This window comes from Cynocephalus volans, chromosome 3 (genome assembly GCF_027409185.1).
Source record: "Cynocephalus volans isolate mCynVol1 chromosome 3, mCynVol1.pri, whole genome shotgun sequence".
Classification (NCBI taxonomy): domain Eukaryota; kingdom Metazoa; phylum Chordata; class Mammalia; order Dermoptera; family Cynocephalidae; genus Cynocephalus; species Cynocephalus volans.
Window position 1 is genome coordinate 146,884,907 of NC_084462.1, and position 16,038 is coordinate 146,900,944.

Below are 16,038 nucleotides of genomic sequence, written 5' to 3' on the forward strand. Positions count from 1 at the left end.
CCACCAAGACCTTTGCCAGGTGTGTTCCCTGGACTTTGGACTTCACAGTCTCAGAAACCATAAGCAATAAATTTCATTTTCTCATAAATTACCCAGTTCCCTGTATTTTGTTGTAAGCAACAAAAACAGACTAATACAGCATGTAACAGTGTAAGGTATACAGTAGATATCCAATGTTTGCTATTTTTGAATACAACTCAATTGCTTTCTCAGGCATTTCCAGCTGTGTCTCTCTCTGACTTATGGGCTGGAGTCAGTATTATGTAAGGCCTTTTCTTACTTTTCCACCCCTGAAGAAATATGCTGGAAGGTGAAGCTGATTGGCTACTCCTAGTGGTTTTCTGGAAACAGGCAGGAACTGAGCAGAAGGACAGAATGAGGCTACAGACCTCTTTCCAGTCCTTATAGGTTATGTCTTTAAAGTATGCTTGTTTTATTTGAAGTGCTATGAGTTCTCAAATAAGATACACCCATATTTAAGCTAGTACAAATGGAAGTAATTTTCAATTATTCATTTTCAGGGTTATCCAAGTTTCCGCTCCTTTTCACAATGGAGGAAACTCCTGAATTGAGTAAAATCCAATGCAATTATTGTCTTTAGCTGCCAAAGTGCCCTGTTATTCTTTTCATAAATATCCTGGATTATCTGAGCCCGGTTCAACGCAAAGTCTACTTTTTTCTAGCCTTTTCACTTGCTAAATTTATAGCATTCAAATGAAAGAAAGGAAGCCCACTTTTGCCCCCCCTGCTAAGATTATATATGTCTGAGTTTTAATTGACCTTATTATAATTATACCCTCAGCCAGGTCTGCACAGGTATAGTGTGGAAAAAAAAATCACAGCAAGGCCTGAGAAGGCCTTGCTGAGGTAGGAAGAGGACAGCTTTGTAATATTTCCTGCAACCAGGAGAAGGAAAGAGAAAAATGAAAGGTGGTCTGGGAATGTCATAAGCTAGTCAGACAATTCACTGAGGGAGCATTTTCTGTCAATGACCACCTCTAGGACTATGTGAGCTGTTAAGACTGGGGATCCCCTGGTGGTTTGATATTCAGCTAAGGCTGGCTGAAATTGGAAGAACTGGGATTGCTTGGCTGCGAATTAAGAAATAAGCTCAGCAACAAAGGGAAACACACTATGACATTTTCTAAATATTTTCCAAGGGGAGTTGACTATTCACTGAGTGGAGCCAGATCTGACAGTGAATTCTCCTGACTGCCTCCTACGCTCTCCCTCAATCACCATCTCCATCTCCAAAACCAGGTGAACTTCACCTCTTGGGGTTGTCAGAGGAATGAAGCATCTGTGATAAACCCAGCAAATGCTATGTGATGATTCTAGCACACAGACCACTGGATTTACTCTTCCCAGATTTCTTATCTAAAATAGAGGAATAACCAAAGATCTGTCTGTAAAAAGCAACTAAGTCAGCACAAACTACTTTTGAGATGAAATACTTCTTTCACAGTCATTTCAGCTTGTAATACCCATAAGGTTTCAGAACCCATGAACTTTCCTGCCAGTCCTCATTATAAAATCAAATTTCTCATCAGCCCACACAACACAATTATTTTTACCTCTAAAAAAAAATGTATATATATATATACACACACACACAATTTTCGCTCTTGATCTAAGTCCATTGATGTTAATCTGCAGTCCTGAAGTTATAAAACATTACAGATCATGCAGAAATGTATTTTATATCATTTTAAAACTCCCGCTGGTTATGTTTCCTACCATTTCAGGTCTTGTGCAGAGAGTAAAATTTTGTGTTTGATTTTGAAATTTAAAGCAACATTACTCAAAAGCAATTTGGTGACTGGGTTTAGGTTAAAACAAGTATCTGACAGTCCCAATAGTTCCCTAAAGTCCTCCCCGACTCCACCAAAAATTTACATAATTATTTGTCTTAAGATTTGTACTGTCTCTAGATAGTAACTGCATACCTGTCGTAGAAAAATGTACACATCTATACACCTAACAAGCAATAGGGATATTATAGAACAGTTTAGAGTTTAATGCTCACTAATGTCTTCTCTTCTGCCTATCCTCAATACTTTATCTTTTTTTTTTTTAAAGGTATCACTAAGATGAAAGGATTAGATATTAAAACATGTCCTCTCATAATCTCCCCAAAAGAAAAGAAAACCTCAGGGGTTTAATTATGCAGAACTTGAGGAAATAAACCCAATACTAGCCTTGAGAGAGAAACAGTAAAGAAATGGGCTAGAATGATAAGAAATATGGGAGTCATGTGCCACAGTGCCACATAAATTACCTGGTAAATTATAGTTAGTTCTCACCTTTAAGCAAGTAACTACACAAATGGAAGGCTGGACTCAGTGACCTCCAAGGTTCCTGCCCACTCCAATAGTGTTTGCCTCATGAGCTTTTTAGAGTCATCCTCTGTCCTATCACACTGTCCCTATGCATCATCAAGCCCTCCTGGCCACTTCCAGGACTGAAAGGAAAATCTGTTTTCAAAAAACCCATGCTTTGACTATTGCCAAAATTACAGTTCTGTCCTTGAAACAATGACCTAAAAATAATGGGCAAGGCTAAAAACCTCTGAGCAAATAAATGCCCTATACTGTCTTCAGACAATATTTTTTAAGCTTCTAGTTCCTAGGAGTGAAGATTGTACAGCTAAAAGACAATGCTATACAACCAAATCTTTCCAACTTGTACTTCTATATCACCTGCTAAATGTCTAACCTTAAAGGAGAGGGTGAAACCAAACAGTTGAGTTTGAATCCTGGCCCCCATCTCTCATCAGCTGTGTGATGTGAGGCAAGTTAATCTCCCTGAACCTGCTTTTCTCACTTCTAAGATGCTAATATGAGCAACTTTGCAGTTACTCTGACAGTTAAATAATATAAAGAAAACTCTGAGCATTCATTTATTCATTCCCTCATTCATTCAAAGATTAACTGAGGGTCTATTACCAGTCAGGCCCCAAGCAAGGCACTGGTACATAAAAAATAGAATAAATGAAAGCTATTATTCTTTTTATTTAACAAGAACAGTCTACTTCCAGAAATGTGGCAGACCTGTCAGACTTTGACTTAATTTCAAAACTTTCATTCACACCTAGTTTGCCTAAAATAGTCATTTTTATTTTGCCAAATATGATCCCAAGTGGGAGTCTGCCTCCTGCCTTACCTTTACCCCCAAAACTAACCTAGCAGGTGTTCTGCTACAGGACACCTTCAGAACACTTGGAAGAGGCAATGACAAGAGCAAAAGGTGGTATCCCAGCTCTCTGCTAGGCAGGACTCAGGAATACTTGATATGCCTGTGCTACGAGGCCGTCCTGGATGCCTGGGAGTTTTTGGGTGTTTTCAATTCCAGGAGCGGATTCTGAGTCTTCCGAGAACTCAAGACTAATAGGACTGGCTCATCCCCAATCATTGCTGCTGGGCCACTGATAAAGCTAACAGCAACAGCTAAAGGATCTAAAGGCCACATTTTCATAATGTAAGGCTTATGTCTTTCAACTACACTTTGATAAAATTCTGTATAAATGATTCACCTCTGGAGTCGGTTGGTTTCAAGGCTGGTGGGCTCCTCTTCAATGTAAGCTTAACATTCCTTTTCCTAGCTAGCCCACAAGCCTCCAGGCAAGTACAGGCCTAGCTGTGGCGAGTGCCAGGCATTCAGTATACATTAACAAACATTTTGCACTTACAAAAGAGTTTTCAATGGCATTCTGGAACCCAGGGCTCACAGCAAAAGAGTTCAAGTCTGATCCTGATCCTGGAATAAGAAATGATCTGCCTTGGGTCATACTGGGTGTTGGAGGGACAGGGGTTGAGGAGTGTCAAAGAGGGAATTCTAGAATAAAGTTCAGAACCATATGTGAACCTAAGGATAGGTTAGGGGACAGCTGGGAGGTGTCTAAATTTTTTGATTTGCAGGCTCCTCTTATTCAGAAGCCACCTGAATCACTTTCCTTAGAAACTGAAGTACAGATCATGATTACCTACCTACAGGCATGGGTTTTGCATGGCTGCCTCCTACCTGGAGGTGACAGCCTAGCCTCTCCCCACAGAAGTTCTCAGTTTAAAAAGACTGTCACCGTATCCCTCCACCCCACCCCCTAATCTGATGCATCTAAAATTTAAATTTACAAAAAGCAGTGGCTTCATTTTCCTTCAGCAAGTTAAGCGTGTTATTATTAACTCCTGGTGCCTCTAATTGCTCACTGAAAACAGTGGTTTGTGTATTAATAGGCTATAAATCAAGGCCCTACCTGAGGCTCGTTGTCACGGAAACAGTACTCAAGCCCGGCAGCTATTTCCCACCCTTGAAAGTCTGGGTGAGTTGGTGGGAGTTGGGGATTGTGTTACAGCGCCTGTTATTTCTCTCCCACTTTCTGCTATTTCTCAGGGCCAAGTTGGAAGAGGAATAACGAGGTGGTTGAGGGTGGACTGGACTATAAGAGCTTCGAGGAGATGAACTCTTCGGGAGAGGAAGACTAGGGGTCTTTGAAGTACAGCTTGGGGCACTCCGACCTTTCTTCTCTCTGTCTGCACCGGGCCACTCTCCTCGTCGTTGCCAGCACCCGGAGGCCCGGCCCCCTCCCTGCCCCGACCTGTCTCCCCTGCCTGGGCTCTGGCAGGTTCCCCACGCGCAGCCAAGTTCCCCAGAAGACGATCTGAGGGGCCCCAGGGCTGAGAAACCGAGCAGCGGGCGGGAGGTCGGATAGGATAGAGGCAAAATCCCCTTAGCTCCAGGCCGGGGTCCTGGAGCAGGTGGACAAGAGTACGCACCCCCGCCACCCTCTTCCCAGCACCCCCGGGCGACTCTCCAGGATCCGCTCTCCAAAGCTAGCGCCCAGCTCGCCAAGCGCCTCGGAAGCCCGCGCGGCTTTCCGCGTCCTGGGGTGATCGTTGCCGCAGCCGCCAGGGCCTCCCGGGCCCCGCACCCCTCCCACCCTCCTCCTGGCACCAGGGGCTGGGCCCCCACCCGGTCCCTTGGGCCCCGCGCGTCGCGCGCCCCAGCCTCGCGCACTCGCACCCGGCTCCCTCGGGCCGCCGGGCCCTCCCGGGACTCACCTGCGCTGGGGCTGAAGCGGCGGCCACCGCGAGCCCGGGGGCGGCTGCAGCGGCGCAGGGGGAGGAGGGCAGCTCGGGGCTCCTGGCACAGCGGCCGCCGGGCGCCTGGTGCTGCCGAGCCGCAGACCCGCCCAGAGATATAAATAACATTATCTGAGGAGGGACATTCCTGCCGGGGGACATCGCTGCTGCCGGGACCAGATAGTCCCGCGGCGGGGGCGGGGAGGCGGGGCCGCAGCCTCCCGCAGCGCCAGGCCCAGCCCCCGCCTTCCCCACCCACTCCCGCACCTGCCAATCAGCCTCCGCGCCCCGGGGCACCTGCCCAGCCTCCGCCCGGCTCTCGCGGCAGACCTCCGCCTCCCGACCGGCCGATTGAACGCGAGGAGCCCCCGTGGCCATTCACCTCCTCTAACCCCGCGCCACCCCGAGCCCCCTGCGGCGGGCAGAGGGTTTGACTCTGCAGCTGGGGCCTCATTCGCGCGTCCGGAGCGGCGAGAATGCGCCCTCCAGCCTTTCCCGCCCTGCGTGCCTACTGTATACAGTCCGGCTTTTAAAATATGTCAGAAGACACGCTTAGGACGTAGGATGGGCGAGGCAGGCGCCCGGGCAGTGCGCGCCCGCTGCGGCGGGTCTGGGATGGACACATTGTTCCCGAGGGCTAGTGTGTTAGAAAGCGCGCTCCCGGGTGGGCTTCTCCCGGCCGGCGGTAAGAGCAGACGCTGGGAGGGCGGGGGGTGGGCACGGCGCCCGAGGCCCCCGCCTCCCGCCCGGGCTCCGTGTTGCTGTTTCTGCCTGCAGACCTAATGGAGTTGGGGCAAGGCTGGCGGAGCGCAGCTGCAGTCCCACGGCGCTCGCGCACTGCAGGGACCGTAATCAACAGGCAAACTACCACACCAGCACACCGGCACCTCCTGGTGGCTCGGGCCTTCTTCATGCAAGCCTGGGTGGGATGGGGTGCAGTTGGCCAGAGGAAACACTAGAGCTGATGGTGCCAAAAAGGAAAGCCAAGGCACCATCCAGTGACCGCAGGAGAGTGACTCACGGAAGAACATAGGCAGCTTGCAAGGCAGTCCATTTTTCTGACTTTCTTAACGATACAAGGTCATTGTTAATAATGCTTGCTGTATGTCTTGCTATAGCTTTAATCACTTTTCTCCATCAGCCGTGCCTGGGATGATTTCTCTCCAGCCAGCAACCCAAGTAATCTCAGGTGTTATGGAAAAGGCAGTGGAGATGAAAAGCACACAGGAGAAACCAAAGGGAGTTTTAACTTTTACCGATGCTGCTTGGTATTCTTAACAAGGGAACAGTCTTACTCCTGAGTTATTTGCTTGGAAGTATAATTATGCTGTTTCACCAGGAAAAGGGTATTTAATTGCCAGATGTTCAAGCTTAGTTTAAGTACTGAACGTATGCAAAGATATTTCATTTCCTGCTGCAGTCTCACTTCTTGAGAGTGGGCATTTAGACACGAAGATGTGCTAAATGGGGCAAACTCCACAGGTATTACACAGTCACAGAACTCCCCCCATCCTCATCTGGGCCCTTATTACAGTTCATTTTCTGAAGACACACAAGTAATATGGAAAAGATGACACAGGAATATTCATGGTCATCCATTAGATTAGCAGGGCTTCTCCCCACTCCTTTACTAACAACATTTAAGAATCCATTTGTTTATTACCGAGTTAGAAACAGAGAGGTCTTTTTTGTGGAGGGAGGGGAGGAGAACCAAATTCTGGCAAGGAAAGCTCAGGAAAAACAGGCCAACTTCAAAAGCTGAGACTGTCATATCTCAAGTAGAAATCCTTGATCTATTTTTGAAAGAAAAAGAGGGAAGTTATGTATTTATGTTTTGTAAAAACCTTGTGTGAATAAACTTATTAAATAAATTCACGATTCCCTAGAATTGCAGCTCTGCAACTACATAATTATATACTACATGAGACAGATAATTCCTTAGCTATAGGTTTGTGGCAGTGAACTGAATATTTGCACATATTTTTCTTTGTAGGCTTAAAATTTATAATTTTCAACCACAAGAAAAAATTAATATGATAAATGCCCCAAATCAGCAGAGAGATTACCCCAAGATTTTACAAACCAGCTCAGCTGCTTCAGTTATCTCCACTTTAGCTGAAATCTAAATAATTCAATACAACCTCATTTGCTACAGAGCCTGTTATCCTGACAGCATCCCCAAATGCTTTACAGCTAATGGAGTTACAGTGAAATGATAAATCAGAATGAGGGGGAGAGGAAGTTTTCCTCAGGCTTGCAGTGAGGAAAAGGGCATTGTCAAATAAGGAGAGAAAAGGGTGGGGGACAGATCTCAGGGAGCTGGAATGAGAAACTGAGGAGAGTGAAAGAGGGAAGAAGAAAAAACTGATATAAGGGTTGATTATCAAGGTCATTATTGTGGGCAACAGGGATCAAGTCTGCAGGGACCTCCTAAGGAGAGTATGGAATCCCGTCAGAATTGTCTGCGTGAAGAGTGGGAGACTGGCCCTCATCCTGGCTGGTCAAGGGGCTGTCCCCACCAGCCTCCAGCCCCCATTGACACCCTACACGTCCAAGCTTCCTAGGAAGCTCCCCATAAGCAATCTGCAGCTTTGGAAGAGTTCTGGGACCAACAAAGAAGGTGAGCATTTGAAACTAGGTGCTGTCAGCTGGGAAGTAGAGAGACGGAAGCCCCCACAGAACTGTTCACCTAGATCCAGCTGAAATCAACAGGTAAGCCCAAGAGGATATAAGTTGGGATGCTAGAGGCATCTGGCATTAAAGGCAACTTTCACTTCATATCTATTTCTATATTCTCTGAATTTTTTACAATGAGCTTGTATTATATGATAATCAGTACAGACGATAAAGAAAATAGTAGGTAGAGATTGGACCAAGTGGTATATTGAGCATTTACCTTCTCTTCCACCCCAAGTCTCATAAAAAGATATGTCTTTAAAAAAAAAAAAGTAGAGAGCCAGCCCGTGGCTCACTTGGGAGAGTGTAGTGCTGATAACACCAAGGCCACGGGTTCAGATCCCTGTATAGGGATGGCCAGTTTGCTCACTTGGGAGAGCGTGGTGCTGACAACACCAAGTCAAGGGTTAAGATCCCCTTACCAGTCATCTTTTTAAAAATAAAATAAAATAAAAATAGAAATCTAACAGCAGAGGGAAATAAGGAAAAGGGTAATCAATGTTCCAAGAAGTTTTAGGATATCTGAAAATATAGAAAAGAGGCAAGATCTGATCCACAGAGGAAAAAAAAAAAGAGGAAAGCAAAACAGGTTCAGGAGAAGGAATAGTTTAGAAAAGTTCCAAGCAAGAGTCAAAGAAGAAGAGGGGCCTTGGGACAGAATAATTAAGTGAGGAGCCTCCTCTTCCCTGCTTGCATTAAGTGTCAGGTGTTTGTGGGATAAAAAAGTTAATGGGGATCCTAGGACCTGAGGGACAGAGCCCACGTATCTACTGATCCCCAGAAATGACAGGAAACCTTCACTCTCTCCAGTTAGCCCCTTGAAGCATCGGACAGATCATCTAGGCAACAAATCAGCAGAGTAACCATTATTCTTTCAGAAGGAGAGAAGAAATCTAGGTAATTAGAGGGGGGGAGGGGGGAGGGAGAAGGGGATGGGGAGAGATTGGACAAGGGGCATAAAGAATAATTACAATTTGTAACAATATATATTCTAGTAATATTGATTTTATCAACATATCTCAATATTGAACCCCTAAAATTTATATAATCAATTTTCATTCAATAAAAATTTTTTAAAAAATCACCAAATATTTTGTGGGTTGAGGGGAACCAATGCCATGAAAGAAAAATACCAAACTCAATTAACGGAAAGAATATCAAAGGAAACTAAGTTAATAAAGGAAAAGAAGATAAATTAAAAGTAAATTTAATTTTATCTAGCAAGATTTTTTTTTTGTCTTTTTGTGACTAGTAAGGGGATCGCGACACTTGGCTTGGTGTCATCTGCACTGCGCTCAGCCAGTGAGTGCACTGGCCATTCCTATATAGGATCCGAACCCGCGGCGGGAGCGCCATTGCACTCCCAAGCACCGCACTCTCCCGAGTGCACCACGGGGCCGGCCCTATCTAGCAAGATTTGAAAGGATATTGCATCCATGACAATCAGTGAGAATACTTAGAAATTAATTAAAGTAATTTCCGATATTGAAAACTCATTAGCTGATTGCAGAACAGACCAAATTGAGGAGCAGGTTAGTGGAAACAGAAGCCAAAGAGATCTTCCCCCAAACACAGGGCAAAAGACAAGGAGATGGAAAGCTTGTGAAAATAGTTGAGCAAAGGTGAGATGCCCAAGGTCCAACATCTGTCTAATAGAAGTTACAAAAGAGTGGAATGAGGTAATGATAAGAAGTAGAATAAAATTTCTCAGAGCTGGAGAAAAAATGAGTTTTCAGACTGTAAAATCTCACTGAGTTTAGACCAGGATGAAGAGGTTTAAATACAGTTTACATGGAACCAGGGACTGGACCCTCCACCCACAACCAGGCACACTGCCATCACCACCACCAACTAGGTAAGGAGCATGCCAAAAACATCACTTCCATGTGGGTGGCTCATCACAGCCACCACAATAACCACAGCTGCCATGAAAGCAGCTAGATGCCACAACCACCATGAAGATGGTCTGCCAGTCACTGGAGTGCATTGACATAAGGAGAGTCAACAGCAGAGAACAAAGAAAAGAACAGAATGTCTCTCTCCACAAAGCTCATTCCAGAGTGACAGAAGCAGCATCTGCTCTATGATAATATGGGGGGGCCTGAACACACTTCTCAGCATTGGACGGATCATCTAGGCAACAAATCAACAGAGTAACCATTACTCTTTCAGAAGGAGAGAAGAAATCTAGCGTAATTAGAGGGGGGAGGGGAGACATAGAGATGGGGAGAGATTGGACATGGAGCATAAAGAATAAGTACAATTTGTAACAATATATATGCTAGTAATATTGATTTGATCAACATATGTCAATGTTGAACCCCAAAAATATGTACAATCAATTATGATTCAATAAAAATTAAAGAAAAAGGAAGTTCATGGAAAAATAGAATTAAAAGATAATAGGAATATTTTCATGAAAAAATTAATGTAGTTTACAGTTTTATGAACAGTTTAAAGTTTATGATTTTATTTCTAAAATCTAAGACCTTAAATAAAATTAAATCATAAACCAAAAACTATAATTAACTAGACTAACTTGCTTTGCCTTAAGTTAATCCTAGAAAAACTATTTTTACTGAACCACAGAACCAAAGTTATTTTTTTTTTGGAAATAAACAAATAAACCACTTTGAATTAGAAATGAGCATGTATGTTAGAAAGCTACTTAAAACAAGTACCAAACCAAACACACCTGAACCTACCTGATGTCCCTTTTGGATTCAAATCCCTGCTAGCAACAACAGAGGAATCAAGAGCTCACGATAATGCACAGAAGACATCGGAATAGTGCCTACAGCGCGATAGACATTACTTCCCTTCTGCTTTACCCTTTTGCCAAGAGCTGCATTTCATGAAACTAAGCTGAAATTTCCATTCCATTTCTGGAAACATCAAAGAGCATCCCATCCTCTACAACTCTCAAAGGCAAGCAGCAGAACCAATTGAATTAGCAGTGTACAAGAGCTGAGGACTAGGGACCAAACTTTCCCCTTCAAAAGCCTCAAAGACAATGGTCACTGGAAGGAACCTAAGAGCCTACAGCAAGTCTGCAAATATCAAACTGACCACCCGCTGAAGGAGCACATGACACCATTTCAAATTTCCCTCCACCAATAATGGGAACAAGCAGAACAAGGCTTGCATCCTGTCACCCACGAGTTCATGGAAGCATCAACCCAGCTATGGAATGAATAAGCATCTTTTCTCATTGAGCTGTTCTTGAGCCTTCTCTCCTGTGATAGGATTAGATTTTTTGTCACCTCATGTGAGCTTGCACAGATGTAATGGCAGGCTTACATTGGGATGTGCTGATGAACCGATGCCTATAGGTGCTAACGTCCTATTGCAGTTGCCTTGCTCAACAAGCTGTATTAGTTTGCTAGGGCTCCCATGACAAGGTATCACACACTGAATGGCTCGGACAACAGAAATTAATTTCCTCACAGTTCTGAAGGCTAGAAGTCCAAGATCAACGTGTTGGCAGAGTTGATTTCTTTTGAGGCCTCTCTCCTTGGTTTGTAGATGGCAGCCTTCTCCTTCTGTCTCACATGGTCTTTCCTCTGTGTGCATCTGGGTTCTAATCGCCTCTTCTTATAAGGACACAAGTTATATTGGACCCATACGACCTCATTTTACCTTAGTTATCTCTCTAAAGTCCTATCTTCAAATACAGTCACCTTCTGAAGTACCAGGGGTTAGGACTTCAACATATGAATTTGGGGAGTGGAGGGACACAATTCAACCCATAGCACAAGCCCCATCTTTTCTCACATGAATTGCTCTGTAGCTTCTCAACTGCTCTCCCACTCTCCAGTTTCATTCTCCTTTCAGTCTTCTTCCACATAGCAGCCAAAGTAAGTATACTTTCTAAGAAAGGAAATCTGGTCATGTCATTCTGCTTCTCTAAGTCATCCAGTGCCTCCCCACTGCTCTCAAGAGAGTTTTAAGTTAACATCATATACTTAGCACACAGTACCTGACACATGAAATATACTTAATAATAAAGGTCGGATGAGTGGATAGATGAATGAATAAACAAATGAAACATGGAAACTAAAAGAGGCTGCAATCTTTGAGATCAATGAAAGAAGTGGGTCAAAGTCATATCTATTTGACTTAAAATTCAAATTTGTGGTTGTTTTTCTAGGAGATTCACTTTCCTATTTATGTTTGAATGAAGTTATTTACATGAATTCACATCCTTGAGACATAACTGGCAATATTCGTACCTGAATTTCACCAGCTCCTGAGCCACCTTGGCACATACCTACCTAACTCACTGTCTGTGGGTAAGAAATGGGGTCAATTAAGTAAGTTGTATGCCATAGCTACCACCAAGTTCATCTATGGGAGCAGGGGTTCATAATGAGGTATAGCAAAGACCGTAGTGATGGTTCATATGGCTTTTGTCTCTGTTCTGTCCTCTAAATGCCACTTTCAGACCTCATCCTTGGGCAGTGAGTGGTCCTTTTCCAATCCCCACATTCTAGTATGCCAAAGCCTTGAGCACACAGGGTTAGGAACGAAGGAAGGTGGATCAAAAAGCATTATAATGAGTGAGTTGTTGTTGTTTTGACATGAATACTCTGTCTTGAGTATTCCACCAAGTGAATAGTCTGTATGTGGATAATTGAGAGTACCAAAGCCTGAAACTTTTGTTCTCCACCTTTATTAATGTTTATCAATCCAGGAACTCAAATCAAAGGAAGACAATATAATTTAAAAATTGAGTTTGTTAATAAGGAATAACAGCTGGAGTTCTAACAATTCGACCAGTTAAACAATTTTGTATTTATATGATAATTATTGCCAGCATAAGTGGTCTTGTTAATTGCTTTTATTTGTTAGTGAGTGGTTTCCAAATTCACAAATATTTTTTTCATACTATTAACCAAGACCTTTGGGAAATTTTTGATAAAGTTTAGAAAGATATTGCCATAAAACACTCCATTACCTCTGCAAATTTATCTCATTTTCTATTCTATGGGATGTTTCTACAGCTGCTCAACTTCTCTGAATATTTCTTCAATGCTCTAAAGTCTATAAGAAACTGTGATTCAACTCAAACATTATTTTATGGAATACATACAGAATACAACTGGTTCTTATTTAAAAAATCATTTTTCTTCATTTTCTTTGTGTATGGCGAATTATATTTTTAAAAGATTATTATTTTCTTTTTGCCAAATCTCTTACATTTTTATTCGATTTTGTGAAGTAAACTGCTATCATTACCCTTATTGCTAGATAAAAAACCAAGAAACTCAGAGGTTAAGTAATTTTCCAAAGACTACATAGCACTCCAAATTTGTTGCTTATTCAAGAGTTGTTTATCTAGGAAGCAGTATCCCATGATTTTTAAATTAACAAGTTCCCGTGATATATAATGTAGATTGTCCATATTATAGTCTAATATTTTAAGTCAATAATTAAGTCAAGAATTAGTCCCAGATTATGCTGGACATGTGCAGAGTAACAACTCTATGCTGTGTTTCTATTCCATCATCATCTTAATCACCAAAATACACTTAAGTAAGCACCTAGCCCTGGGCCTTCTAGAACAGAAACCGAGCCAGGTGAAAGTTGTAGACTCTTGGAAGGTGTCAAAGCTGTGAGTGTTAGTATTTCATCACTGACCTCAACCTCTGCCTAACCCTGTTTCTCAACTCGCACCTTTCACATCCAACAAATACTGCCAGAAATAAACAAGTAGGCTCCTGCCCCATATGATTTCAGGTACTTGATAAATTCCTTGTCCTCACTCCAAAGACTACATAGGAATCTGCTAACTTATTTCATAACTAACAACAAACCTTAAAATGCAAATGGCCCTGGCAGGAGTTAGGTTTTAAGGTACAACCTTTTGGCTATTGGAATAAGGAAAAAAAAGTCAGTGCCACTTAGTGGCATTTTAATAGCCAAGCAATTTTTTTTAAAGAAAGTATCAGGGTAGACTGGAAAAATCAGTAGATGTACTCATAGCGTCAAGAGACCTGGATTCTACTTCTCCTTAACCTCTCTATGCTTCAGTTTCTCATCTGCAAAATAATGACATTGAACTAGCTAGCCTCTAAGGACTCTTTCAGCTCTAGCTTTCTATATTTTATACTAAGAACATACTAGATATTCATTATAATAATGCTGATTATAAAGAAAAATTGGAAATGTCTTCAATGTTTATCAAAATGGGATTGGTTAAACCAATTATGGTGTGTACACACTTATACTATATATATATATATATAAAGTCTGTAGCTATTCAAGTGATGATATGGTTTTATACTTATTGACAGGGAAAGATGTCATGATATAGCATTGAATTCTTTAAAAGTAGGCTCCAAATAATTTCTATTTGACTAAGAAATAAAATTCCATATTAAGAAAGATACTAAAAAAAAATCTTAAACTATTTCTGGATGGTAGGATTCAGAGTAATTATTATTTCTTTCTCTATTATTCTATGATGTTTGGGTGTTTTGCAAGCATAGGATATTTTCACAATAAATAAACAACAAAGTTATTTAAAATTTGGGAAAACATAGTAAAATGCAAATAGCAAATATTAAATCCTTTCCTGCAAACAAGTTTTAATAGAGGGAAGAGCCAGGGCAAGAATGAAATAGCCATGAATGAAAGGAAAACAGTCTCTGAAGTTTTTCATCAATAACTCAGGTAATGAAATAAATATGTGCCATGAAGGTAAAGAACTATTCTTGTTATACAAACCCAGTACAACTGATCTGTTTTTCTCAGTCAGGGATACTATTGGCAGTACAGGAGGATTTGCCTTACCTGTGCTCACACCCTCACCCGTCCATCCTGTGTACAATGGGAAGATTTGTCAAGCCATCAGACTGGTGGTTGGATCCAGTCTGAGGCTGTGGGGGAAAAAATTCCTGACCATTTTATGACAGGATTGATCTTTATAACTTTCTTTTCTTTACTGCCATGCTTTAATTATTTGAGTTTCCTAAGGTTGCTTAGTCAATCTTGATAACTATACTTATCACTCAAATAAACATGAAAAAAATGCAAAACTAATTATTATAAGACAGATTAAATCAAATAGGGATTCACACATAAGTCAGCAAAGGAGAAAGAATAAGCTTCATAAATACAAAATAATGAATGACAAGGTTTTTTTTTTTTTTTTTTTTTTTTAAAGATGACCGGTAAGGGGATCTTAACCCTTGTCTTGGTGGTCTCAGCACCACGCTCACCCAGTGAGCTAACCGGTCATCCCTATATAGGGATACGAACCCGTGGCCTTGGTGTTATCAGCACCACACTCTCCCACGTGAGCCACGGGCCGGTCCATGAATGACAGTTTTGACCCAAGTTGAAAACTGGTAGGAAAAAAAAAAATCTTGTGGGAGATCACAAATTAAATACAGGTCAGCACTATAGTTATTGTCATTTTAAAAGTGTAGGGCATGGTTGCAACACCCAACAGGAGGATCTCATTGTGGGGTAAGAGATCTGGGAGTTCAAATGGGCAACGCTGCTTTTTTTTCCTTTGGCAGCTGACTAGTACAGGGTCCAAACCCTTGACCTTGGTATTATAACACTGTGCTCTAACCACAAGATCTAGCCAGCTGAGCTAACCAACCAGCCTGGGTTAAGCTCCTGATGCGCTCAACTTGAGGGATCCTTCTGTTGCCGACTTAAATTATTAGTTCTATGTTATTTGCTTTTCACCAATTGTACTGTACCTTCCCTACTAAAACTAAATCCCTTGATCCAATTTCGGGGTTGGTGGCTATATGTTAACTATCTAGGAGCTACAGAGGGCACGAGGAGCTATGCTCACAAGGAAGAGGATTTCTAAGGTTCAGACCCACAACAGTGCAGTAAGTCAGCTGATCTTTGCCTGCTGAAAGTGAGGTATGCAAGGACCATGGTGGCAAACTGTAAGTGGAGTCACTACAAATCAAGGACAGCCTATATATAATTTGGGGTAGTATCTTTTCGGGGGGGGGAGATAGTGTATTTTACTAAATTGTTATTTACTTTATTTGTCATATTCTGCTTCCTGAAAGGATTTTTTAGGAGATTCTTGCATTTTATTTACCAGAGCAACTTCCTGTATCAGTCTTCTCTTCCCGGCTCGGTTGTATAATGCTTGATACTTTAAAATATGTCTTAAGTTTATTTTCTATTGCACAAGGTGCCTGGTATGATGCTGAACAATGATAGATGAGCATACAGAAAAATAATACTGGAGATTTTGATAATCAGCATACGTACTCAGTTACTACTGATTGCCTTCATTAATGAAGCC

General features: G+C 42.2%; 1 protein-coding gene across 2 annotated transcripts in view; it reads right to left on the bottom strand.

Moving 5' to 3' along the window:
- The window catches only part of SPTB (spectrin beta, erythrocytic), a 116,454-nt gene extending 111,248 nt beyond the window's left edge, over positions 1-5,206 (bottom strand). For both annotated transcript variants that reach the window (XM_063090718.1, XM_063090719.1), the window contains exon 1: positions 5,058-5,206. The gene's annotated coding sequence lies outside the window, so the exon portion shown is untranslated. The remainder of the gene's footprint in view (positions 1-5,057) is intronic.
- Positions 5,207-16,038: the final 10,832 nt, after the last annotated feature.